The sequence below is a fragment of the Staurois parvus genome, unplaced genomic scaffold, assembly GCF_062004578.1.
Source record: "Staurois parvus isolate SC_StPar_1 unplaced genomic scaffold, SC_StPar_1.0 ptg000580l, whole genome shotgun sequence".
Lineage (NCBI taxonomy): Eukaryota > Metazoa > Chordata > Amphibia > Anura > Ranidae > Staurois > Staurois parvus.
The window spans coordinates 5605-33514 of NW_028318376.1; the positions used below are offsets into that span (position 1 = coordinate 5605).

General features: G+C 41.0%; 1 pseudogene across 1 annotated transcript; it reads left to right on the forward strand.

Annotated features, from left to right (window-relative positions):
- Nucleotides 1–27899, forward strand: LOC149450188 (uncharacterized; annotated as a pseudogene). The gene is made up of 2 exons (XR_016315287.1): nucleotides 1–1783; nucleotides 25266–27899. The product of XR_016315287.1 is annotated as an uncharacterized LOC149450188 (transcript).
- The last annotated feature ends 11 nt before the right edge of the window (nucleotides 27900–27910 follow it).

Here is a 27910-nt window from a genome sequence, read left to right on the forward strand (position 1 = left end):
GCCTTACACAATCTTTGATGCCATATACTGGTTCAAATATTGGCAACAAAACATTTTTCGTCTCTCCACTACATTCCTCAGTTCCAATGCAGATAAAGTCCTTTGTTAGGAGACAAAATAAGGATTGTTCCTTTGAAGACACTAGAGAATTTTCCTATATTGACTACCAAGCAGATGAGAGTAGGATCCAGGATTCCAGGGAAATTGCATACTGTGATTCAGGAGACTCTAGTCTTGCTCACTATTATCCAGATATGGTAGAATGCATCCGAAGGTTATGGGAAATGCCGTGGAAAAAGCGCGCAGCTGACAATATTGTCCAGTACTATAAACGGCATGTTTGGAATGCTCCTAAAAAATTTTCCACTCTTCTAAGATATCACAGACCTTCTAACTCTAGAAGTATGCAATTTCATGCGCTCAGGGAATATGAACCTTTTAAGGGATGTTCAAGGTACAGGAACACAAAGTGTCAAAGTACGTATTTTAAAAAATCCAGTTTTATGGAGTCTGCAGTACAGAATCCCGGAAATATAACTTTCACTGTAAATTCCAATACGGACAGTAGTTCCATAATCCTGGACAATTTTTATACCAAACAAAGCAAAGTGGATACTCATGAAATTGGTTCTTGCATGAAAGAACAAAACGGGCAGCTCTCTGTCATGAAGCGTAGTCCAGTCAGAAAAAATATTTGTTCAAAGTTTCCTTTAATTCACAGCCCAAAGAAGGCTTGTAGTATTGTTGATGATGGAACCATAATCTTAGACAAAACATTCACTTACCAAAATGAAATTGAAACTGATGGTGAAAATTCCTCCTTTTACCGCAGCAATATTAGTGAGCTTTCAGAAGTGACAGATGTGCTTTCTGAAAGTTTGTTTTCTGCATTCCCTGTATTACAGAGCCCCAGAAAAAATATTGTTACATTAAACTCTAGTATGGAAAGTAAGGCTACAACTCCATGCAAATCTTTTATCAAGCAGAACCAAGTGGAAAGCTGTAAGACAGACTCTTTCTACATTAAAGAACATAATAAGCATACCTTTTTGTACAGTAAACAACCAGAAACTCATGATGTGAATTCTTCTTGTCAAAAAAACATTAAATGGATTCCACAGGTGGCAGGTACTCCACCTAGAAGAAGTCCTGGAAAGCACAATGTCATGTCAAAGCGTAGAGTTGATTCCAACTCTTTGGACAACACTTTTACCTGCCAAAATTTAGCAGAAGTCAAATCCTTCTATGTCAAAGAGCAAGATAAGCATCCTTCCCCCACGTGTGCTCTTATTAGAAAAAAATCTTTCTCTGCATTACCTTTAATACACAACCCAAAAATCAATACAAAATCATTTTTCAGCTTGAATAATACAATTGAAAGCTTAGAAAAGACAATCATTTTCCAGGAAGATTTGAAAAGTAAGGTGGCTGCTTCTCGCAATCAGGAACTAATTAGACCATTCTTAAAGCTGGAAAAACCTCTACTTAGACGCAATTCATTTTCTAATTTACCTGTAGCTTACAACCTTGTAGGAGAAAAGAAACGCCAGATATGATGTTTGAAGACATATACAGAATCGAAAATCTAGATGGTTCCCATCCAAATGTTCGAGTCCAGTCATCCGAAATGGTATGGTCTCTTGTTAATTCACCAGGATCTCGGAGATCCAAAAGGCGAGCAAGTAGCAACTTATTCTTCTCTACATTTAAAAGGCAAAAAAGTGCTGATGAAACCTTTATACAAAGTATCACCATGATGAATTCTCATCCAAAACCCAATCCTGTAAGTTACCCTGTATATTTTCTGAGACCTTTCACATGTGTGTTTACAGTATGTATGTCTTCCAACAACAGATATCATATATTAAGTGATAAAAAGTGTTCATCACAACCAATAGGAAGGGAAACTTGACTTTTACAGAAAAAAATTGATTGGTTTTAGCATTTAAAGTAAGTGCACCAATATGTTACATATAAAAAACCAACATGGTTTTGGACATCTGTTGACTAAATACAGTATGTACATACTATCCAACAATCCTAAAATGTCTACAAAGACCTTTGGAGTTCCACCCCTTAGAAAACCTACTTTATTTAACCCCTTCCTGCCGACGCCTCCCAGCTCTTTAAGAGTTTCAGGAGGCGGGGTTTAGGGATCATGTGACGCGTCGTCACGGCGGTCACATGATCGGGAAAAGTCCCGATCGAAAGAGCAGACCGGGACCTTTCCATGAGTACCGGACATGTGTGCTGGGAGCGTGCAGGGCGCGTGCTCTCAGCACATATGTGTTTTCTTACCTGAACGCAAATGTGCGGCCGCTCGGCGTCTAGGCCCAGACGCCGGGAGGCCGGACATTTGTGTGCGGCCGGCGTGAAGGGGTTAAACAGTATTAAAAACCCGTTACCACGGTATGTTAAAGTAATTGCCCACTACCAAAATATCCATTTTAAAGGGACACTAATAATAATAATTTTCTCAATTGTGTCTGCAAACAACTGCATTAGTTCTAACACATATATTTATCGATCAATGAGCATATTGTCAAATAAAGCCTTAACTTTAGGTGGTACCCCAGTATTGTCACCCCAAAATTACACCCTCTCCCACCCTAACATGGGTACTGAAGGGTGTAATGTAAACCAAGCCCACATGAAGATGCTAAACCTACAGTGTAATAAATATCCCAGGCTTTTAGGCCCCAATGCTATGGCTTAAAAAAGTTGTACTGTGTGATGCATTCTTCACTTAGTGACATAAAAAAAATAACAATTTTTACTAGTCTCCTAATTAAAGGATAAACTCACCTTCTGTAACAGGTTTTATACCTGTATTTAGGGTGTAACATGTTATTTTGAAGTAACTGACCTCTCCCACCCACCCAGCCTTTGGTACTTTTGAAAATGGTCCGTGCGTTAGGGCTTGTTAACACTAGCAGTTAGGGGGGTAGTAACCCCTTGGCTGAGCTGCAGTTTTACCATCTCCCAACCACTCCCCCTTTTAGCTTCAGAACGGTGTACACATGCTGCGGCCACAATATTTCAGTTTGTGGCCATGGCAGGAATTATATACTTATTACTGGGGTCCTAATAATAAATGTGTTTTCTAATAATAAATAAAAAGGCACAACCCGGGGATCTTTGATCTCTTTCATGTTGTTCAGGTAGATATCCACCTCTCAAAGGTTGCCTACCTCTGCCTTATTCTGTGCTCCAGTAGTATCCCTCTAGCGATGCAACTGGTCTTTTGTAGCGGAATCTATAAGCCGATACCAGCTGAGGTTGCATTCCAGGCTCCTCCACATACAGTACATGGTTAATGTTCCTCTATTGTGATTACACTAAGGCTCTGTCCACAGAAACCGGAGCTTCAGGCAGAGGAAGTGCGCGCCCGACGCAGCTGGAGCAGGGAGTTGGATAAGTAACACTGCCTGCACTGTCCCCCTAGGCTTGACGAGCATTGAACACTTGTAGTGCAGCGTGTTTCCACTGCAAGGGTGGGTTTTTTTAATTCTAGAGTTGAGGTTTAACCGTTTTGCTACCAGACCCTGTGCTCCATTTAGCCTCAGGTGGCCAGACCGTTTTTTTGTAGTTTTTCACTTTTTTTCATTTTTCAATTACAGCTTTCAGATTTGGTAAAGTACCCCAAAACAATACATTTTTGAAAGCATAGAACTGGTAGAATTGGGCTGAGTTCACACTGCCGCAATTTGGGATCCGACTTGTAAGACCCCAAGTCGCATGACATGTGAAATCCCATGTTAGTCAATGAGAGCGGTCTTATTTAGCGCTACTGAAGTCGCTCCGACTTTAGAAAAGGTTAATGTACTACTTCTATCTGACTTGTGCTCATAAACTTTAATGGAAGTCTCCTCCAAGTCTGATCCTCTTCTATATTGATGTTATTTGGATCTGACATTATGGTAAAATTACCCAGGCATTCCCTGGAAGTCTCATCAAAGCAGTACTCAAGTTGCCAGGAAGTGGCCTGACAAAGTTGCACTGTAAGTCGTGCGACTTTCAGGTTGCAGTAGTGTGAACCGAGACTAAAAAGAAAGTGCTATGGATTTTGTAGGTCTTATGACAGTTGTGAAAATGTTTATAAAAACTGTATTTGTTAATCGTACAGCGCAGGACTTGTATACCTAGCGTATGGGTTATATGCTGCTACCTTCATACGTGTATAGTTAGCCACAGGGTACCATACAGGTACAGGGCCGTGGTCAATTTTTATGGTTCCCAGACCCTGATAACCTCTTTGGGATATGCCTCTTTGGAGTAGTCTCAGAAGGATGAGGTAACTCCTCATGCCTCCTGCATGACACCTTGTCGCCTATTTTCTTTGTCAAAAATGCACACACCACATTGCTACACAACCTCAGGAATACGGTTAGTACCTGGATTATAGTGGCTCCAGAGGTTGCAGAGGGTTTTCCCTCCACTGCATTTTTAGGTACAAGCTATGGCTTCATGGCAAATACTCTCTGGATAAGTCCAGAAAATATTCCCCAGTACACGCACAGATTAATTGTGCACTTTGAGGACCAATTCTGAAGGATATTCTCTTCTGTGTTTTTTTTCTACAATTTAACTTATAGAAAGTATTTTTTTTTCCAAAAGAGCTGTTCCAGTTGTGGATCCTGCCATTTCAGTTCTTAACAGACACCTTAGGTTCCTAAAAGGATGTTCCCTTTTTTAAGGATTCTGTTAATAGGCAATCTTGAAGGCGATTTCTTTGCCCCTGTAGATCTTGCCCTGCAGCCAGATATTGCTACTGTATCAATTAACCAGACCATTGCTAACTGGACAGAACATATGAATAGAGAAAATTTGCCCTTGAGGACTCTGTTCTCACAATTACAGCTGATGCCATCAGCGTTGTTGTGTGTTGACAATGTGATTAGCCAATCTGTGCATATGCGCAGAATTTTGTTGATGAAAATTTGGTCTGCTGAACCTGTTTGTAAAAAAAGCATCTTCTATGCTTGCCATTTTATGGTGGATGCCTTTCTGGGGAATCCCTTGATAAATTCATTAAGGAAGTCACTGCTTTTAGGTGTTTTTACCCTGTAGGAATCAGGCTAAGTCTCCTTCTCTATGACATCTCAAAAGAGATACTCTCCCCAAGTATCTACTTCCAAACCGATTGTCACAAGCACTACTCTCAAGTTTACCAATACTGGGGGGACGTCTGTTGGCATTTGTGCCAATGTTGATCAGAGATGTCCTGTACCCATGGGTGCAATCTGTCATTTCAAAGGAGTAAAAAAATAGAGTTTCTATCTCTACCCCCTCCTCTCTTTTTGCCTTCCATTCTGTCAGAATCAGATCAAAAGAAGGCAGACTTAATGATCTCCTTGCAGTAACCTCAGGCTGGTTGTACCAGTTTCTTTTGAAGAATGGTTTCAAAAGTTTCTATTCAAACATATCCACAGTCCCAAAACCAAATGGGGGCATCCACCCATTATCAATATCAATAATACATGGTGTTCCTTCCTAAAATATGCAAACCCTAAACGCACATAAACACTTTTCACCCCAAAAAGTTCATAAATCGTATAAAGAATATGCTAAAATATATAAATAAACCACAACTCAAATAAATAAAGGTAATTAAAGGTACAAAAAAAATATATAAAATCCTTGAAAATAATAGTCTTTCAAAAAAAGTCTTTCCAAAAAATAGCCTTACAAAGAAAGTCCACAAAAACCTTCCAGCAAGGAGATGCTTCCAAAGCGATTCCTGAGATCAGACCTCAAAAGAAAAAAGAACTCACATAGTGTAATTCCATAGATAATAATGAGGTAAAGCATCACTGGAAACGCATGTGAGTCACACTAAAAACCACACGTGATCACTAATACATAATTGAGCAACTGTGTAAAGTGTACGTGAAAACTCTAGTGACACTTGCATGCAGTGTTCATACTGTGAGAAATGTGTCCACTTCTAAGTATAAGGATTGAATACCCTTACCAGAGTGTGAATATAAACCAGCATGTAATCATCCAAATAAGGAAACAGCCTGGTAGGCTCAGCCAATGAATCAATGCTCCTCCGGCCACATTAAACTTCACACAATGCCACCATGTAGGGCTAGATAATGATGCAGTCCATGATAGGCTCAACCAATAAATAAATGTTCCTCTACAAGCATAAACTCTGAACCGTGCCACCATATAGGACTAGGCAATGATACTGTCAGGGCTCCGGGTATGACCAGAGGTGTGTGGACTGACACAGGCAATTGCAGGCTTCAGATATAGTATAAACAATATAATTTATTTAAGACTAAACAATACATAAACGCAGTGCAAGACTAAACATAAACACAGTGCAAACAAACCAAAACCCCCAACAGATAACAAAAGAACAATACTAAACGTAGTCGGGCAGGCCGGGTCGGTAGCAAACGGGCAGGCAAGGTACAAAGGAGCAGGCAGAGCGTAGTCAGACGGGTTGGGTCAGGAACAATCAGGCAGACAAGGTACCAAAGGAGCAGACTGGAGAGTGGTCAGGAATAGCAGAGGTGAGGACAGGCGGAGTTCAATCAGAGTCAGGGATCAAGCAGGATCAGACAGAAAGCAGACAGGATGCAGGTACAGGGGCTCTTGGGAAACATACACAAAGGCCCTGATTGCAAGTCTGGCCATTCCTTATATGCACCTCCTGCAATCAGCCTCGGGTGTTTTGGCTGACTGCAGGAGTGAGCCTCTGGTTGCTGAGAGCACCCGCTGGCCAGTCCTGGTACTGCAACCCACAAGGCAGGTGAGTCCCACCACTATTGGCGAGTCCATTCCTGACAGATACAGTCCAAGTGAAGCCAAAATATGTTTATTGAATGAAAATGGATTACCATCATAAAGGAAATATTAAAAAATCAGCCAGACCGTCTGCGGATCCTCAGGAGCGCTCCTTCTGTGTACTGAATAAAAATTCCAGGATCCAAGATGGCCGTCCGGTAACTTCCGGCTTTGCTGTATGTCCTGACGTCACTTCCCTTTGACGCGTTTCGTCACCTGACTTATTCATAGAGGGTAGAGACGTCTAACAAGAAGGTCCTACTTATACCCCTCTCCGACATAAGCGCTGTGGTCTACGCCGCCATGTCCCCTGAGGGACCACTGTCCATACAGTGCTACACTACCACAGTCCCGGTACCTGCGGCGAGTGAACCTGCTATGTTTAACTCGAGACCGGAACCTCAGTGATTGGAAATCATAAGCGGTATACAGAGATATACGATGTTAAGGAAAAACTTAGAACAATAGTCTTGGCAATCTCCCAGCTCCCCCTAGAGGGCAAGAGACATACTGCAGTATAAGGAATAACAAAAATCTAAATGGTAAATAATGAAAGCAGTGTCATAAATACACAATCCCAATGTAAACCTAGCAAGACATTAATATGCAACTTCATAAGAGGTGCTAAGCCAAACATTAAACCCATAATTATATATAAAAAAAACTGAAAATAAATGACAATAAAACTATTCTTGTTAATAGAATAAATAAATAAAACACAAAATATTAAATGATTAAAATCCTCTCGACTTCTGGTTCCGGCGCCGGATGCTGTAACTCGCGGGACCTGCGGCTCCCAGGATCCCGGCTCTATAAGGCCTGCTTACTGCCTCGGGGACCCCCGCTTTATAGCCTCGGGGTGCCCCTTACCTTCCCACAGCGGCCCCAGCATGGAGCGGTACCGCAGACCGGCCATGAGTCGGCGGCTAGAGCGGAGGGATGCGGCTCTCCCCCTTCTGTAGCCAAGATGGCCGACGATGCCTGTCACAGCATGGACACAGGCACAGAGCGGGATCGCAACATGGGAGCAGGTATGACAGAGCCTCTCCCCACCATCCTCACTGCCTCTCCACTCCCTTCTGGCACTGATAGCCTTTCTGAGCAGTATGTCAAAATAGCTCAGGCAGTATCCTCTATCTTGCTCCCAAATATCACGCAGGCTGTAGATAGAGCTGTCAGCATGGGCATTAAACAGCTGAGAAAAGATTTGGGCGAACATTCTAAACAATTATCTGAGGCTGAACAGCGCCTATCTGATTTAGAAGATGAAGTCCATTCAATGCCAGCGGCTACATCACAATCCAATCGTATACAGCAAAGTATTTTGGATAAAATCGATGATCTGGAAAATCGATCACATAGGAATAACTTACGCATTGTGGGTCTCCCAGAATCTTTCAATACAGGTTCTCTCCCCGATCTCTGCTCAGCACGGATCCTTGCAGCTTTGGGCCTATCCTCCTCTTGTCAGGTAGAGAGAGCTCAACGCCTGGGGCCTCCATCTATCGAGCGCCGTGCGCCACGTTCTGTGATGTCCGCTATCTCAACTATGCTGACCGCGTAGCGATCTTCACCTCTTTTCGTAATTCCCCTTCTCTGCAAATTGAGGGTCACAAATTACTACTATTTGCAGACTGCTCACAGGAAGTATCGCGTAAACGGAAAGCATTTCAGCAAGTCTGTGCCACTCTTTACCAGAAAGGAATAAAGTTCACATTAGCATATACGGCCACGTTACGTTTCACTGCACCATCTGGGGACTCCAAATCTTTCGTTCATCCTGAAGAAACCCACCAATATCTTCAGGACCACCTAAATGACGGGGATCCGTTGACGCAACACGCGGGTAGGAATTTTGGCCCCAGAGACCAACGCAGTCCTCGCAAAGACCCCCCCCTAAACGTCAACGCACCAATCCATCTTCCTCCAAATCTTGCCCACCTTGAAGGTCTACGAGGCCATCGGTCTCTTCATAATTGCTTCAAGCTTTTCTCCTGGTCCGATTGGTTCAGATGGAAGTGTTTTCAATCTTTTGAGTGGTTTATCTTGCCATTTACTGAAATGCTCATACATTCCAAAGTCTGAGTTTTATTGGTTGTTCGGCACTAGATGTTTTATGCATTATCTGATGATGCGGTGTTTTCATGCACTCACCTGTTTCAATGTTACTGTTTAATTCATATATATGTCTGAATTTTTTTACTTCCTTACTCCTGCATGTGCGTGGTTCCATATTTCAGCAGTGCTGTGGGTGGTGGGGTGCTGGAGCCGTTGTTGGGAATAAGTTTGAGGGACGCCCTTCCTCATCTCAACAATTCTACTTTGGTCCCTGGGGCAGGCTCCTCTTCCTGCTATTCCTGGTCACGCTGGTGTTGGTGGAAACAGCATGCGGAATGACGTGAAGTCCTGTATACTGTTTTGGTATATTGTATGTTTTGATTTTTTGTTGGGCTCTACTAGGGCCCTTGCTCTTGTCTTTGTCTTCCCTTCTCTTTTTTCTCTTCTTTTCCAACTTTATTTCTTGGGAGAACTCCTCTGTCCTCTGAGACCAGATTCCAACCACCCCCATTCGTCTAACAAAGCAGCGCTAATCGTTCATACATCTCTAATTGGTAAGATTCTTATCCTTTTATCACATATATCACATCAGTTAGAATGACACATTTTTTTCTTGGAATGTTAAGGACCTCAGATCCCCTCACAAACGCATGGCGATACTAAGACATTTGCGGCGCTTACGCGCAGATATAGCTTTGCTCCACGAAACTCATCTTACCCAGTCTGACTTTGTCCGTATGTGTAAACTCTGGGTGGGTCATGTCTTTGGCTCCTCCTCCCTAAATAATAAAGCAGGGGTACTTATTCTTATCCACAAACGGCTTAATCCTGAATTAGCCTCTATGGACGCTGACACCGAGGGACGTTTTATAGCAGCACATATCAAACTCGGATCTCAAGAGCTGGTTCTTACCAGCTTTTACGCACCCAACTCCCCGACGAGGCAGGTTTTCCAAGGCCTCTCTTCACGGCTGGCGGCCTATATTCACAAGCCGCTCATCGTGGGAGGGGACTTTAATTCTGTCATGCAGGAGCAGGAGGATAAATCGCAGAGTGTTGACCGTGGTCTTCGCTCCTCTCAGATTTCCCATCCAACACCTACTTTACTATGTAGCTTTGTTGAAGCAATGCAAATTACTGATATATTAACCCATCCAGACGGCAGAGATTACACTTTCTACTCTCCCGTTCATCATTCTTTATCTAGAATCGATTATATTTTCTGTAACTCCGTACTACTGCAACGTGTTGTATCATCTACCATACATGACATAGCCATATCGGATCACTCTCCAATTTCTATTACTATAAATTTTCTAGACCCTACGCCACATCCTAGGATATGGCGCTTTCCCTCATTTCTGGCGAATAATCAGGAGCTTTCCGGGCAGTTACAAGACACCTGGGCAGACTTCCAAACTACAAATGCGGCCCATGTTTCCAATCCAAATTTGTTTTGGGATGCGGGGAAGGCGGTGTTACGTGGCAAAATCATTGCTTTTACGTCCGCTTATGAAAAAATAATTTTGCATAATTTCACTGAGGCTAGCAACCTTCTTAGACTGACTCAAAGAGGGATAGCGGACTCAAATACGCAGGAAAACAGGAAAGCTTGGGCGGATGCTAAAAACCAATTTGACACATGGGCGGCAGCTCAGGAAGCATTATATCACTCACACCTTGACTTACACTATCACAGGTTTGGTAACAAACCAGGTAAACTGTTGGCGCGCCTGTGTAGGAAGCCTTTCACCCCCACGCAATTCACCTCTCTCAAAGACTCCCAGGGGTTACTTAAACAATCTCCGGAAGAGATTATATCAATTTTGGAAAGTTTTTATGCAAATTTATATGGGCCGGATCCTATTGACCAGGCACGAGCACACTCCTTTCTGGAAAGTGTAATTCTACCCCAAATAGATCCAATAGCACTGCAATCTCTAAATGCCCCTATATCACAAGCGGATATTTGTCTAGCTATTAGATCTTTAGCTAACGGTAAAGCTCTGGGTCCGGATGGGTACACCTCCGAATTCTTTAAACTTATGGATAAAACACTCTCTCCTACTTTACAGCTGGTTTATCAGTCCATCCAGGAGAGCGGGGTGTATCTCCCATCGGCTTCGCAAGCCAATATTAAACTAATAGCAAAAAAAGGTAAAGACCCTTCGGATCCTGGATCATATCGTCCCATTTCCCTCCTTAACCTAGATGCAAAGATCCTTTCTAAAATCATAGCTAACCGTTTGGCCATTATTTTACCCTCTCTTATTCACCCTTCTCAAGCGGGTTTTATAAAGGGACGTTCAGCCACATCAAATATCCGCAAAGTGCTCACAGTTCTGCATCAGGCTAAAAATAATCTACTACAGGACCTAGCGATTATCTCTCTCGACGCTGAAAAAGCCTTTGATAACGTTCGTTTTCAATGGCTCCAATTAGTTCTCTCTAGATTTGACTTTTCCGGTCCATTTACACAGTTAATTCAGGCTATGTATTCCGCCCCAATGCCTCAGGTAGTAGCGGCGGGAAAAATATCTAACCCCTTTCTACTACATAAGGGAACAAGGCAAGGTTGTCCACTGTCCCCCCTGCTCTTCAATTTAGTATTAGAACCCCTAGCCATTTCTTGTTATTTCAGTCACAACTTCATGGCGTCCAAATTGCTCAACAAGATCTTTACCTAGCTTTATTTGCTGACGACATATTAATATTCACTTCCAACCCGACTCTAGATTTACCATACATCCAGACAGTTTTTGCAGACTTTCGGTGTTGTTCGGGTCTCCGTATAAATTTTGCGAAAAGTGAGGTTCTTCCCCTATATCATGCTCGACTTCCTGAATGGGCCTGCAACTCCCTCTTCAAAATCAATACAAACCATATTACTTATCTGGGTATTAAAATTGGGAAATTAGCTTCGTCCCTTTATTCTCTTAACTATTCGCCAGTAATTCAAAAAATTTTACTGGAATTGGAAATGTGGAAAGACCTGCCGTTATCACTCATGGGTAGAGCCCATCTCTTCAAGATGACGAGTTTTCCGAAGCTTTTTACCCTCTCCAAACTATCCCTCTCCTGCTCAAACATACGGATATAGTCAAGTTAAACAAAGCGATCTCCAGTTTCCTATGGAGGGGACGCCGCCCGCGCATAGCTATACATAAGTTGTTTCTCCCTAGATGTGAGGGCGGACTGGGCCTCCCCAACATTAGGCTTTATAATCTATCTTGCATTTTACGGGTGTGTATAGATTGGCCCTTCCGAGCGTCCGTGTTCTCCAATTACCAACTCGAATCAGCCATGGTGAGCCCGTTCGATCTGTCGGCCCTTTTACATTCTAATTCCAACTCACTTCCTGCACATCTTAAACATAATCCACTCATACGGGATACGCTCTTCACATGGAGGGAGGTCAGACGTAGACTAGGAGTTTCTCCCTGGCTATCTCGTTTTCTCCCCATTCATCGCAATTCTTCCTTCTCTGTCTCTCAACAACATGCAGCTTACGATCAGTGGTATAACCAGGGTCTTAGACTTGTTAGCCAATTGTATGACTTTGCATCAGGATCTCCCCTTCCGTTCCAACAAATTCTTAGCTCGTTTGAGTTGCCTTCCCATCATTTTTTGTATATTTTACAAGTCAGGAATTTTGTGAAATCCATAGCTCAGAATAAGTCCACTTGTTTCTGCACGACTATGATAGAAGTCCTGGTAAGGAACCAGAAATATAACATATCTAATATTTATAGTCAACTGTCTATGCAAAACACAACACCGTTGGAATCCTCTACTTCCATCAAATTGTGGATATGGGACTTTGACAATGCTTTCACTGCAGAACAAATACTCACAGGCTTTAACACTACCTGTGTGTTCAACACAAACGAATTTTGGCGGGAGCAGCAATTCAAAATTATGCATCATGCTTATATGCCTTGTCTGTACTCACGATCTCTACGTGTCCGCTCTGGTTCATATAAGCCGTCACTTCACCACAGGTTCTGGAGTTGCCCATTGGTCTCTACCTTCTGGAACCAACTTTTGAACTTTATGCTCTTCATCACTACTCTCCCGTTACCTAGAGACCCGCTGCTTCTTCTTTTTGGCAACTTGGATGTTTCCGTGTCTGCTGCTCCACATCAGCACATTGCTATGCTCAGAACTGCCAAACCGTGGCTATCCACTTGTTTGATGGCTGCGAGAAGGTCTATTTTAAAAAAATGGGTTTCCAACTGCCCGCCAACCATCTCGGATGTCAAACTGGAACTTAATTTCCTACTTCGTTTGGATCGGCTCAGGATTCATATCTCTCCATCCACATCAGGAGAGGAAAAGTTCAACCGCAAGTGGGGTCAATATGTTTCAAGAGTATTTCCTACCTCGGAGCCCCAGCACCCCTCCCACGGATTTCTAACCTAGTCCTAATTTAGTCTCTAGGCTATTCCTGATGCATTGTGTTTTGTTCGTCTTAGGGGGCAATTGATTGCTAAATTACCTTTTCTGTGTTTTCTTGGACCTTTACTCAACTATTTTGGCAATCTGCCCTCCTTCCACCTTGGCGTTTTGTTTTCTTATTCTCTCTCTCTTTCTCAATCTCGCTTCATTGCTGACTCTTAGTGAAGCGTCCCCGTACTAGCCCATTTTCACACATACTGTCAAGCTGCTTCCTATTCTATTATTATATTATCCTATTATTCTATCATCTTAATATCTTAGTGTCCTAATTTCTATATTCTGGCATGTCCTCTTGGTCTTCTGGCCTCTGACCTTTGGCAACACAATTCTTTGTCCTCCATTTCTCCTTCTTTCCTTTCCTGATGGCATACTCTTTTCTATGCTGGTTCTCTCAGCTCCTTGTTCCTTTTTCCTTACTGCTCTATCTCTACCTTATGTTCTCATTTTTCTTCCACTTCTTACCCATATGCACAATGACCTTCCTCTTGGTCATTTGAAAAATGGTCAACATGGCATACATCTGCTTATCTCTATTTGCTCATACCTACGAATGTATATACATGTATCTTTCCAAATCCTGGATACTTTACTCTTAAGCCCTTGCACCTTGATACATCGTACGATGTCTCCCTTCCTATAAGTAACTCTCTCCTTCCCAAATTTCTCTGATTCCTGTTTGTCTCTCTCGGGGCTTTTGCAATTTGTCTATGAGAACAATTGTCATTTCTTGAATTCTTCACCTGCTTTGGCATGTTGCCACGCTATGACTACTGCATAATTTCATCGTTGGTTAATGTGTGTATACAATAAAACCTAATAAAGTTTCCTTTAAAAAAAAAAAAAAATCCTCTCAAGTAAACTAGAAATACTACAAAAGAATAAAAAATTGGAAATAAACGAATGAAGGTCTAGGTCTACATTTAACCCATAGGGTCTCAAGGTCTTAAGTTCAAATATCCAAGAGGTCTCATTTTGGGAGAGGGCTTTTAATTTATATCTGCCCCTCCAATGAGTATCCATCCTGTCTATTCCGCAAAACTTCAGCGTACTCGGGTCGCAATCATGGCAGTCCCTAAAGTGCCTTGAAAGACAGTGATCCTTTTTCCCTTTCTTTATGTTAGTTATATGTTCCCCTAATCTAATATGTAGAGACCTTGAGGTTCTTCCTACATACTGAAGTTTATAGGAACATTCCAGTAAATATGTCACATATTTAGTTGAACATGTAATGAATTTCTTCATTTTAAAATTTGCTGCTGTATTACTATATGTAAATTCAGATATTGATCTCTTTGTGATACTGGTAACCTTGCACGTAGTGCAATTTTTACAAGGATAGAAACCTTTAAAATCAAACGTGTTTTGATGCGTTTTGGGGGAGAAACAATGCTTTTAACTAAAACATCCCTTAAATTAGTACTCTTACGATAAATGAACGAAGGCTTTTTAGGTAAATTAGGGCCCAATACCGTGTCCTTCATCAGTATGGGCCAGTACTTTTGAAAGACAGATTCCATCTCTTTATACTGGCAAGTATAACCCGAAATAAAGGCATATTGTGCTTTATCGAGCTTTTCTTTTTTATTAGTTACCCTTATGATTTTCTTGTCTCCTATATAATTTCTACTGACATCGAATCTGGTTCTTTACAGCACAATAGGATCGTATAATTTTTCCACAAACCTATTTTTAATAATCTGTTTGTTCTATGAACTCTGTCAACCTGGAACAGTTCCTCAGTATTCGGATAAATTGTCCTTTTGGGATACCACTAATCCAAGAGGGATGATGACAGCTGCTAGTTGGGATATACCCATTTCTGTCTGTCTCTTTAAAGTACGTCTTCGTAAGTAAATCTCCATTTTCTTTAAAAATACTAAGATCTAAAAAATTAACTGTTACCATATCCATATTTATGGAGAAGCCCAAATCATGTTCATTATTCTCAATAACGTCTAAAAAGGCCTTCAACGTCTCCATTTGACCTTCCCAGATAACCAAAATGTCATCTATATATCTTTTCCACAGGGTAAGGCCTGACCATTTGTTGTTAAAAATCACCTTCTCCTCCCATTTACTTAAAAAGATGTTTGCTAAGCTGGGCGCAAACTTCGCGCCCATTGCTACTCCCTTCCTCTGTTCATAAAAATTGCCCCCATACCAAAAGTAATTCTTTCCCATACAAAAATCCAATAGTTTTATGGTAAATTTCCTCTGTTTCACATGGAGGTCTGTGTAATTTTTTAGCGCCCACTTGATAGCCCTAATCCAATCCTCCTGTTTAATGTTAGTATATAATGAGTTGACATCAATAGTCACCAGTATGGTACTATCAGAGACTTTCCTATGTTCAATCAGATCAATAACATCTTGGGCATCCCTTAGATAAGAGGGCATTTGTTTTACGATGGGTTGTAAATACCAGTCGATATACTCCCCCGTTCTTGAATGTATAGACCCTATACCGTTAATAATAGGCCTCTCCGGGGGGTTCGTTAGGCTTTTGTGTATTTTGGGCAAATAATAAATCACAGGCATCCTACAATGGGACGGGATAAGATACTTAGCTTCTTTAGCCTCTAATATTCCATCCTTCTTAGCATTTAAAATAATATCTTAAAGTAATTTCTTATATTTAATGAGAGGATTTGTTTTTAAAATGAAATATGTATCCTCATCTTTTAAAATAACATTCATGTCTTCTTCATATGCTGTCCTATCAAGTACAACCACTCCAGCCCCCTTATCTGCCGGTCTGATCACAATGCCATTCTTCTTCTTTAATGAGTTTAAGCCCCTCTGAAAAGAGAATTCCTCTTTGAATACTTTATTTTGAATATCTCTCATCTCTGTAATAACCATCTGTTTGAATACTTCAATATATTGGTTTGTATTATTAACTGGATTGAAGACAGAATTGTTTCTCAATCCACTATGCAAAAATAAATCAGAGGGGCTTTTGCCATTAGCAAGATTACTTGGGCCTGGCAAAAAGGAAAAATACTTTCTAATATTCAGTTTCCTCACATACTTATTAATATCTATAAATGTATTGAATTTATTTAAAGATGACTTAGGGGCGAAATTGAATCCTTTATCAAAGACCTGAACTTCATCTTGGGTCAGAGGGGTGGCGCTAAGGTTATAGATTCCTTTCCCTACACATCCTTTTTCCTTTTTTTGTCCATCTTTACATCGTGTCCCTGCATATTCGGGCTTTCTTGATACTGCTCTACTTGTTCCTCCCCTCTCCGGGGTGGTGGTCTTTCCATCTCCCACCTGTAATAGTTTGGGTATTGATAACCCCTTGGGGTTCCCTTCCTCCACCCTTGATGGTAAAAGGGAGCTCTTGGGGGCCCCCGGCAGTCTCCCTCTGTAATTCTGCTGAAAAAAATTACCCCTATTTCCTCTTGGGCTATCAAAATATTCCCGGGGATTATTCCACCCCTCCAGGGGCTGGAATCTATTGTGCAATGGAATGTTAAATGGTCTACGATAGGGGCTTCCATACCCTCTCTCATTATTCCTCCAAGGGGAACTGTGTTGGGTCACTTGAGTGGGATGGCCATTTTTCTTCTTGTGGACTACTATTTTCTCTAATGGGACATGCGTTTTGTTTTTTTCTTCTTGAGTTGGTGATTTGGTGGATATACTGTTGGGGGATTGACAACTATTCAAAATGGTATCCTGCCACTTAAATATTATTAGTCTGATAACCCCCCATATCTCATATACTTCTTATGTTTCTTCTTTTTAATATCTAAATATTTCTTGTCCAGCTGAGCATGGAGCTTTTTAAAGAGATCCTCATATTCCTTATTGTCTTTAAAAGCCTCAACCTTATTTTTAAGTTCACATAATTTGACCTCTATTGATTGTAATTTCCTCTATTTCCTCTCAATAAGCATATTGAGTAACTGTTTCTCACAAATATGAAAAAAATTATTCCACTCCTTAATCGAATCACCATCATTAAGACCATCATTAGGGCCTAAATCCCATCTAAGCCTTCTGGGGATGATGTCCTTAAGATATTTCTCAAGGGTGATCAAGTCCCACCATAATTGAATCTTTTTCTCCATAGAAAAACCTATCCTTTTAACTAAAACCTCTACATTCTCTTCAGAGGCTGGAAGAGCCTCTTCCTATTGCAAGGTTACCAATATCACAAAGAGATCAATATCTGAGTTTACATCTAGTAATACAGGGGCAAATTTTAAAATGAAGAAACTCATTACATGTTCAACTAAATATGTGACATATTTACTGGAATGTTCCTATAAACTTCAGTATGTAGGAAGAACCTCAAGGTCTCTACATATTAGATTAGGGGAACATATACAGTGGGGATCGAAAGTTTGGGCACCCCAGCTAAACATTTGTATTAATGTGCATAAAGAAGCCAAGGAAAGATGGAAAAATCTCCAAAAGGCATCAAATTACAGATTAGACATTCTTATAATATGTCAACAAAAGTTAGATTTTATTTCCATCATTTACACTTTCAAAACAGAAAACAAAAAAATGGCGTCTGCAAAAGTTTGGGCACCCTGCAGAATTTATAGCATGCGCTGCCCCCTTTGCAAAGCTGAGACCTGTCAGTGTCATGGATCGTTCTCAATCATCGTCTGGGAAGACCAGGTGATGTCAATCTCAAAGGTTTTAAATGCCCAGACTCATCTGACCTTGCCCCAACAATCAGCACCATGGGTTCTTCTAAGCAGTTGTCTAGAAAACTGAAACTGAAAATAGTTGACGCTCACAAAGCTGGAGAAGGCTATAAGAAGATAGCAAAGCGTTTTCAGATGTCAATATCCTCTGTTGGGAATGTAATTAAGAAATGGCAGTCATCAGGAACAGTGGAAGTTAAAGCAAGATCTGGAAGACCAAGAAAAATATCAGACAGAACAGCTCGCAGGATTGTGAGAAAAACAATTCAAAACCCACGTTTGACTGCACGATCCCTCCAGAAAGATCTGGCAGACACTGGAGTTGTGGTACACTATTCCACTATAAAGGGATACTTGTACAAATATGGTTTTCATGGAAGAGTCATCCGAAGAAAACCTCTTCTACGTCCTCACCACAAAAATCATCGTTCTGTGGACCGATGAGGTTAAAATTGAACTTTTTGGCCGGAATGAGCAAAGGTACGTTTGGAGAAGAAGGGGCACAGAATTTAATGAAAAGAACCTCTGTCCAACTGTTAAGCATGGGGTTGGATCAATCATGCTTTGGGGTTGTGTTGCAGCCAGTGGCACAGGGAACATCTTACAAGTAGAAGGAAAAATGGATTCAATAAAATTTCAGCAAATTTTGGATGGTAACTTGATGCCATCTGTGAAAAAGCTGAAGTTAAAGACAGGATGGCTTCTACAAATGGATAATGATCCTAAACACACCTCGAAATCCACGGGGGATTACATCAAGAGGCGTAAACTGAAGGTTTTGCCATGGCCTTCACAATCTCCTGACCTCAACATAATTGAAAATCTATGGATAGACCTTAAAAGAGCAGTGCGTGACAGACAGCCCAGAAATCTCAAAGAACTGGAAGACTTTTGTAAGGAAGAATGGGCAAAGATACCTCAAACAAGAATTGAAATACTCTTGGCTGGCTACAAAAAGTGTTTACAAGCTGTGATACTTGCCAAAGGGGGCAGTACAAGATATTAACTCTGCAGGGTGCCCAAACTTTTGCAGATGCCATTTTTTTGTTTTCTGTTATTTTGAAAGTGTAAATGATGGAAATAAAATCTAACTTTTGTTGACATATTATAAGAATGTCTAATCTGTAATTTGATGCCTTTTGGAGATTTTTCCATCTTTCCTTGGCTTCTTTATGCACATTAATACAAATTTTTAGCTGGGGTGCCCAAACTTTCGATCCCCACTGTAACTAACATAAAGAAAGGAAAAAAGGATCACTGTCTTTCAAGGCACTTTAGGGACTGCCATGATTGCGACCTGAGTACAATCATGGCAATCCTGGAATTTTCATTTAGTACACAAAAGGAGCGCTCCTGAGAATCCGCAGATGGTCTGGCTGATTTTTTAGTATTTCCTTTATGATGGTAATCCATTTTCATTCAATAAAGATATTTTGGCTTCACTTGGACTGTATCATTGCCTAGTCCTATATGGTGGCGCAGTTCAGAGTGTATGCTTATAGAGGAGCATTGATTCATTGGCTGAGCCTACCAGGCTGTTTACTTATTTGGATGATTACATGCTGGTTTATATTCACGCTCTTGTAAGGGTATTCAATCCTTATACTTAGAAGTGGACACATTTCTCACAGTATGAACACTGCATGCAAGTGTCGCTAGAGTTTTCACGTACGCTTTACACAGTTGCTCACTTACGTATTAGTGATCACGTGTGCTTTTTAGTGTGACTCACATGCGTTTCCAGTGATGCTTTACCTCATTATTATCTATGGTAATACACTATGTGAGTTCTTTTTTCTTTTGAGGTCTGATCTCAGGAATCGCTTTGGAAGCATCTCCTTGCTGGAAGGTTTTTGTGGACTTTCTTTGTAAGACTATTTTTTGGAAAGACTTTTTTTGAAAGACTATTATTTTCAAGGATTTTATATATATTTTATATTTTTTTTACCTTTTATTTACCTTTATTTGAGTTGTGGTTTATTTATATATTTTAGCATATTCTTTATATGGCATCCACCCATTACTGGACTTAAAATCTCCACACAGTTTTCTTTGTTTACCACAATTTTGGATGGAATCCATGAGATCTGTCCTTGCTTATCCTAATACAAGGAGAATTTCTGTCATTAGTGGACATACACTATCTATCTATCTATCTACTCATCCCCATTTTCCCCTCAAATCAAAATCTTTTTTGCATTACGTTTATGCATTATTGTGGGAGACCAACATTTCCAATTTGTAAAGCTACCTTTTGTGCCCTCCTCTTTGCCCTGCTTGTGGCTCTCCTATGAACCCGGGGGCATTCATCTCACGGATTACCTGAACAGCCTTCTACTGAAAGTGGCTCTAAAGTTGAAATATGTTTTACCTAATGCATTCTTTGCATTGAGGTAAAAAAACACCCCAATAACCGTTCTACCCACCTCATTCCAGCGCTGTCCTGGCTACAGCACCACTCTTTTCACTTCATTACTTCTTAGGTGGTACTGAGGGCAGGAGTAGCAATGGACTCCTGCTGCTGTCAATCAAATGCCTGCGAGGAGGGAACGGCGGTATGGTTTATAAGGATGTGTGTGTGTCTATGGACGTACACAGCCCAGCTCAGGAGCATGCCTGCATTGCAGAAAACTTGCTAAGGAGGCACCTGGAGCAGGGAGAAGCGGCCAGCGCCAGTCGGCAAGTGTCAGAAGAGGAGATAAGGGACGGCTCTGTGCAATATCATTGTACAGAGCAGGTAGGTATAACCTCTTCTTTTTTATTTTAATTTAAAAAATTTAGCTTTTAATATCACTTGAGGGACTCATCAGCCTCAACCTTGGCTACAAACATCCAGAGGATAATTCAGTTCCATTAAACTTTGGCTAAGATAATCAGCTTTTCAAAGTCTGCTCTCCAGTCTTCACTCCAGGGTACCTGGGGCTAATCCTGGACATAGCCCAAGACAGAATTTTACTTTCCCAAGGTCCCACCCAAGGAACCTTCGATCAAAACAGCACCTCTCAGTTTGTTAGCTTCCTTTTGAGATAATTCCTTTTGCTCAGTTTCACTACAATCTATTTCAATCAAACATATTAACGCAGAACAATATAGTGGAACATCCAATCCCTGATTTGCACAATGATTCTGTCGTGCCATACAAAGCGCTTTCTACCTTACAGTTGGTAAAGTGTTTCCTTTGCAAATATTAGAAGGTGGTGAAAGCAGATGCCAACCTTACAGGCTGGGACAGAGTTTACAGTTCTCTACAACACTGAACCTTCATTTGGCAAGGCCACCCAGTCACGGTACAGTTAGACAGCAGTCGCCTATACTGGACGGTTGGCAGGCAAATTTCCTAAGCTGCTAATGCCTAGATCTCTGGGAATGGCTTGTGCAGCCAGAGATCTTTCAAAATCTCTGCCAAAGGTGAAATCCAGTTGTGGACATCCTGGCCTCCAGATTTAACAAGATGAACAAATTTGTAGCCAAGACCAATGAACCTCTAGCTTTTGCAATGGATGCTCTGATGATTCCTTGGGCTCAACACAAGCTGGTTTATGCCTTCCCTCCTATAAAGATATTTCCTTGACTACTGTGCAAGATAGTGGATGAGGGCTTCCAGGTTCTAAAGGATAGGAGTATTTCTGACCCACAAGATTTACCATGGTACATGGAAGACTTTTATATTATACAAAAATAACTTTTTTTGTGCCAGTCAATGTGTAAAGTCCAAAAATAAAATCTAAATAAATTTTTCCTCCGTGTCCAACTTCAACATCCCCATAAATCCAGATAAGATGTGTACCTCAAAAACACGAAAAACTAAATAGTGTATTACCTTCAATATCAACTGGTATATAGTTCACCAAACAATAAGTATATACTTTACAAATATGTGCAAAATGAAAGTCAAAACAAGATTCAAATCGTGAGCAACACGTGAATCGTGAAATCACTCCATGTACACGATAGAGATATATATATATATATGTAAACATTCAGTGTACATTCATAAAACAAAATAAATAAAATGAGTAAATAAAAATTGTGAACACTTCTAAATAGCTGAAATGCATACAATTACCCTCAATAGAGTAATAGCAAGCCTTTAACGGGTACACCCTGGACTCTCACTCCAGTGTTGCTGTCACTCCCTGGACTCTTACTCCAGTATGATACAGATAGGGTTCCAATCCTCAGGCAGACATCTCACAACTCCATCATCCTCATAGAGAGAAGCCCACGTAGCGTAGTATTAAAAGTATTGAACATTTATTTGTAGTGCTTACATTTAGGGACTCGTCAATCAGCAGCAAATTCCCATGACACAGCCTAGAGCAGCTTCCTGGAACGCTGTACTGCCGATTCCAATAGTAAAGATGGCTGCTCTGCCACTTCCAGTTTGCGTATTACGTCACGTCTCGTGACGTGTTTCCTCACTTCCGGACTTCTTCTGAAGTTTTATGAGTGTACACTGAATGTTCATATATATATATATATACAGTATTTATATATATATATATATATATATATATATATATATATAAAATAAACACAGAAGTGCGGCTGAAGTGACAGCACCATCCGCTCCCACAGAACCTTCCTACCTCTGTACTCACTGTGGGACAGGGAAGGAACAGATATCTGCGGGTGCAGTATGCAGTGTGTTTAGGGGTGGGGCATCTCCTCCTGCAGCCTAATGCATGGAAGCCAGTGGGGAAGAGGCAGAGCAGTAAGTGCGCTTGGTGCACTGTGTGGGAAGATAGGACCCGAAACAGGAGTTACTATAGGGAGGGGCTGGCTGCTGACAGCTGGGTTTTGCAAAGCTAGCTAATAATATGAGGGCAGGGGGGGATGTGCAAAGGTGAGCTGCAGTCAGGTGTTGCAGAGGTAAATTGAGTCAGGTAAGTTGCAGACAGGGTGCATAGGTGAGCTGCAGCTGGGGGGGGGGGGGGTGCAGAGGTGAGCTGAGTTGCAACCCACCTTTGCACCCCCCAGCCACAGCTCAGCTCTGTGCCCCCTGGCCACAGCTCACCTCTGCATTCCCCATCTGCAACTCACCCCCTCACGCTGTCTGTGGCTCATATCCGCACCCTGTCTGAAACTCACCTGTCAAGTCACCCCAGCAACACCTGACTGCAGCTCAAAACTCTCATCAACCAGCCCTCTCCATAGTAACCCTTATCCACAACTGCCTGCAGCTCACCTCTGCACCCCCTGTCCACACCTTGACATTTAAAAAATAAGACCTAGTGTGTTTTTTTGAGCCCAAAAAAATATAAGACCGTGTCTTATTTTCAGGGAAACACAGGTAGTAAGCACTGTTTACTAACCTCCTCCTGTGTTCCACAGCCACTGACAGCCAGTAAAGGGTATAGCCGGTATTAGTACAGTACCTTGTCAGGTGCTGATCATTGCTATTCTTTTAATTAGAAGCGTCTGCAAGACAGTTCTGTTTGTGGTTGCTTATAGCAGAAGGATACCATGTCTTGTCTGTATTAAAGGAGTCTTGTCTGCCTATTTCCATTTTCTCTGACAATTTTGAACCCAGCACAGCATTCATTCCTGCGATGCTGGGGGAGTGCACCCAAAATACAGTGTGCCTTGGCATCTAGGCAAGACATGGAGCAGCTGATCAGTGTATTCAGACAGCAGTGTGTGCCGCTGTGAGAATACAATGTCCTGGCAGCAGGTGTGTTTGGGGCGGGGGGGGTGTTGGCGTTCCTCCATCTACTTCGTTTTCATTATTGGGGAAAAAAAACAGTTTATGGCGAGCTTAAGCACTGTCACCTTTTTACAAGAAGTGTATTACTGGCACGATCACCATGTGAAAATTGAAGGAATTAAAGCCTCAAAAAATATGTAGCCACAACATCTAAAAATACGTAAGATGAGATATATTACAATTTTGTGTTTTTCATTTAGATTCATATAAACATTTCATTAATTGTTTTACAGAAATTCTCTGTTTGGTCTTAGTTAAATGTGTGCCTTCACATTCCAGTTTAATCCAGTAAGTAAAGTTAGATTACTATACAGTAGTGAATTGAATGAAATTCAGTGAAATTAAATGGAAAATGTTGAACATGTTTAGATTAAAAAATAGTATGGGATGACTTTTTTTTTTTTTTTTTTAATCATACTTGCCTAGCTGCAAACTGATGCTGCATCTGCCCCCGCCAGCTCTAAGTGTGAGAACTCAGCGATTACATGACCGCTGATTGCTGAGTTCTCACCGCCACTCTGAGCAGAGAGCGTTGACTGTCAGTCACCACTGTCAGCTCTGCCCCCGCAGTGCTCACTGGAGCGCTGGGCTGTGGAAGTGGATGAAGCAACTGGCTCAAGCTCTTAGCAGCTCGCTGGGAGGCTGAGTCAGGTGCCGCTCCAGCCTGTGGTGTGGATCCTGACTTTTTAAAGTCAGGATCTTTCCCCAGCCTGGACCGGCTGAGTAACATCAGCCGACAGCGGGCTTCAGTGAGTGGACAAAGAGCTTTGGCTGTACTTCTTCTCCTTTCCATTGCCATATCGATGAAGCAGTCCTATATTCAAATGTTAATGTAACACTATGTTAAGAATCTTGCTGTAATGGATATATAAGAAGTAATAGGACTAAAACTCTTGCCATTTCTGAATAAAATACTGCCCCACACTCTGGGGGAGATTTACTAAAACTGGAGCACTCAGAATCTGGTGTAGCTGTGCATGGTAGCCAGTCGGCTTCTAACTTCAGCTTGTTCATTTGTGATTTGACAATATAACCTAGAAGCTGATTGGTTTCTATGCAGAGCTGCACTAGATTTTGAACTCTCCAGGTTTAGTAAATTACCCCCTCTGTGTCATGTACTGGTCACATGATGGAAACCCTAGGCCTTTGGTCACATGATGTTCCTTATAAAGTAGAATTTCAGGATATACTAAACTAATAATAAAACTGCTATACCCTCCCCCCCTCCCCCCCCCCATCCTTACTTCCTTCTAACACCTACACTAACCTGTGCAAGAAATATCTGTATACTTACCTAGTAAGAGAATATCCCCTGCTAGCTGTCACAACGGGGGGGGGGGGGTGCGGGGGCTGGTCCATTTCTAACATGATACATGTTACACCTTGAATACAAGGTGTATCTTAACATGTTATGAAAGATGAACTTATCCTTTAAAACTTGTATAAAGCTTCAAGGCCCCATGGTGGCTATTAGGTCAGTAGTATTTTTTTTTTTTTTTACTTCATCTAAAAAACAGTCTTACATTTTATTTTTGATGATAACTGCCATTTTTATATTTCACTATTTACAGGAAACCAGGTTACAAGTTCAAGCTGGAAACACTGAATATTGACAAGTAGTTGTACTCAGGCATTTTGCATGTTTGTCTAATGTTTTTAAGTTTTATTGAAGCTTTGGGGGGATAAATGCTAACAAATCTCCAGTACGATAGACTTTTTTACATGTTCGGGAAGTTTATTTTAACATGCTTTTAAAACTACTATTCCTGTAAATTCTAGCTATATTTAACCCACCTCAAGCAAACTGTTCCTGCTTTAATTTTGTGCTGCTAATTAAATGCTACAGGAAGTGCATCTGGTGTGTGTGTCTTTTAAGATTCAACAAACCTTGTACAAGCAATGTCGACAGTCTGCTCAAGGTTTAACTAATGCAGCTAAAGTTAATGGGACTATCTCTTTTTTATTTTTTTTATATACTTGAGATTCTTGCAATCAGACAGTTTAATGTGCTGGCTGTGTAACATCCTTTGGATATACAGGGGTTGGACAGAAATAAACACTACATGATTTGCAGGTGTGAAAGTGATGACATGTTTTGCATTGAAAGTGGAAGTGATATAATGTTCTGTTCCTTCCGCTGTGTGATGCGACATCTAGCAAACAGGTGGGAAGCCCCACTTTCATCATTCACTGCATGCGCTGCTAGTAATATGAAGTATTACTATGGAGTAATGCAGAGTATACAGAGCTCAATCTCAGTCTTGTGAAGACCTGAGATTGAGCTCTGCAGTCACTTTAGCAGGTATTTTATTATTCCAGGTCACAATCTTTGGTCTTTTTGCCTCTTTCAGTCAGTTGACCATGTCCACTACGCTTATGCTTAACAGACAACGTTTTCCTGGAAACTGTATATGCTGTCATACCCTTTGATAAATAAATTGGCAACTTCACTCACAGAGGCCCCAGCTAAGCGGGTACCAACAATTTGCCCTCTTTGAAGCTCAGCTCTGACATGACTCCGTATTACTAGCAGCACAGGCAGTGAATGATGAAAAGTGAGGCTTCCCACCTGTTAGCTAGGTGTCTCTTCACACAGCAGAAGCAAAAGAATGTTACATCACTTCTTTCAACGCAAAACAGGCTTCAAATCTTGTAGTTTTTCAATTTTATTGCCGGACCCCTTTATTTTATAGCACTCCTTTGTGAAATGGAAGAGTTCCTACTTAAAAATGTAGAGCACAGATATAGGGGGAAGAAAGGCGGTCTTCCTATCAAGATAATTGGACATACAGTAACTACCACTCTTTCAGACTGGATAAAGATGTACTCTAGCCAGTTTTGCCAGAGTTCACTCTTCTTAATGCTTTTTTGGGGGCTTGGGCTTTTATCACACAGTTTATCTCCTCAGAATAATCCCAGTGTGTGATGTTTTGGCTTCTACCTTTTTAAGACTGAACACCTTGATAGTGAGTCTAAAGAACTCATGGATGTGGACAACTGCTACTGTCTCTTTTACCTAAAATGTTGTAATTTTTATATGTTCACTAGTGAACATGATACCAGTCCACAATTTTAAAATTTAAATTTTCTAAGTAAGCACAGTTTTTGTTTTCCTGTCTATATCTTGTTTTCTCACCTGTGTTTTGGATCAGTTGAACATGTATAATGCAATGTATCAAATATATTGTTTTTAGATGCATTTCCTATTGTGGCAAGGGCATTTGAAATAGGGTTTCAATGAAGACAAATAAAATAAAAAATAAAAAAATCAAACATATACAACACTATGTTAGTATGCCTCCTTTTGTTGATGAGCTTCCTGTGTTTTTGAAAAGTATTTATACCTAAAATAACAATCACTGTAATGTAGAAAGTTGCAGGCGCTGGCAGATGCCTACATGTACAACTTGCAGCAGTCTCCAAACCAGCCTAATCTTGGGCTACTTCCCACACTTTCCTATTTTAATATACTATTAGTCTCTTTAATTCGATGTGGAATTTTAGTTTGCATGGCATACAGAATGAACCTGGCATGTCTGGTTTCTTTGCCTTCTTTTTTTTTTGCTAGTAATTTTCCTGATAGCCCTTCTTTTACTTGCCCTGGTCTACATACCTATAAATGGTAGTTCCAACAAAGGAGAAAGTGTTATTGATGATTACGGTCTTTTTGCTAGCCTGAAAGAGAATTATTCATATTCAGCTTAAAGTGTCAGTCCCACAAAATAATAAATATCAGGTGTTAACTAAAGACCACCTGACTAATGCAACTTGACTGGCCTGCACAGAGTCCTGACCTCAACCTGACAGAACACCTTTGAGATGAATTAGAGTGGAGACTGCATGTTCCACATCAGTGCCTGATCTCACAAATGCGCTTCTGGAAGAATGATCAAACATTCCCATAGACACATTCCTAAACCTTGTGGTCAGCCTTCCCAAAAGAGTTAAAGCTGTTATAGCTGCAAAGGGTGGGCCAACTCAATATTGAACCCTACAAACTAAGACTGAGATGCCCTTAAAGTTCATGTGCGTGGAAAGGCAGACATCCCAATACGTTTTGGCAATATAGTGCATCAGAGGGTTAAAAATAACAAGTTGGTTCTTTTATCTGACAAGCATCAGCATAAAGTATACAATTTTTAAAATAACTGTTCCATGTAATATTTCCAAGAACACATTCAATAAAAAATACATCCTAAAACGCAGCACATTTTGT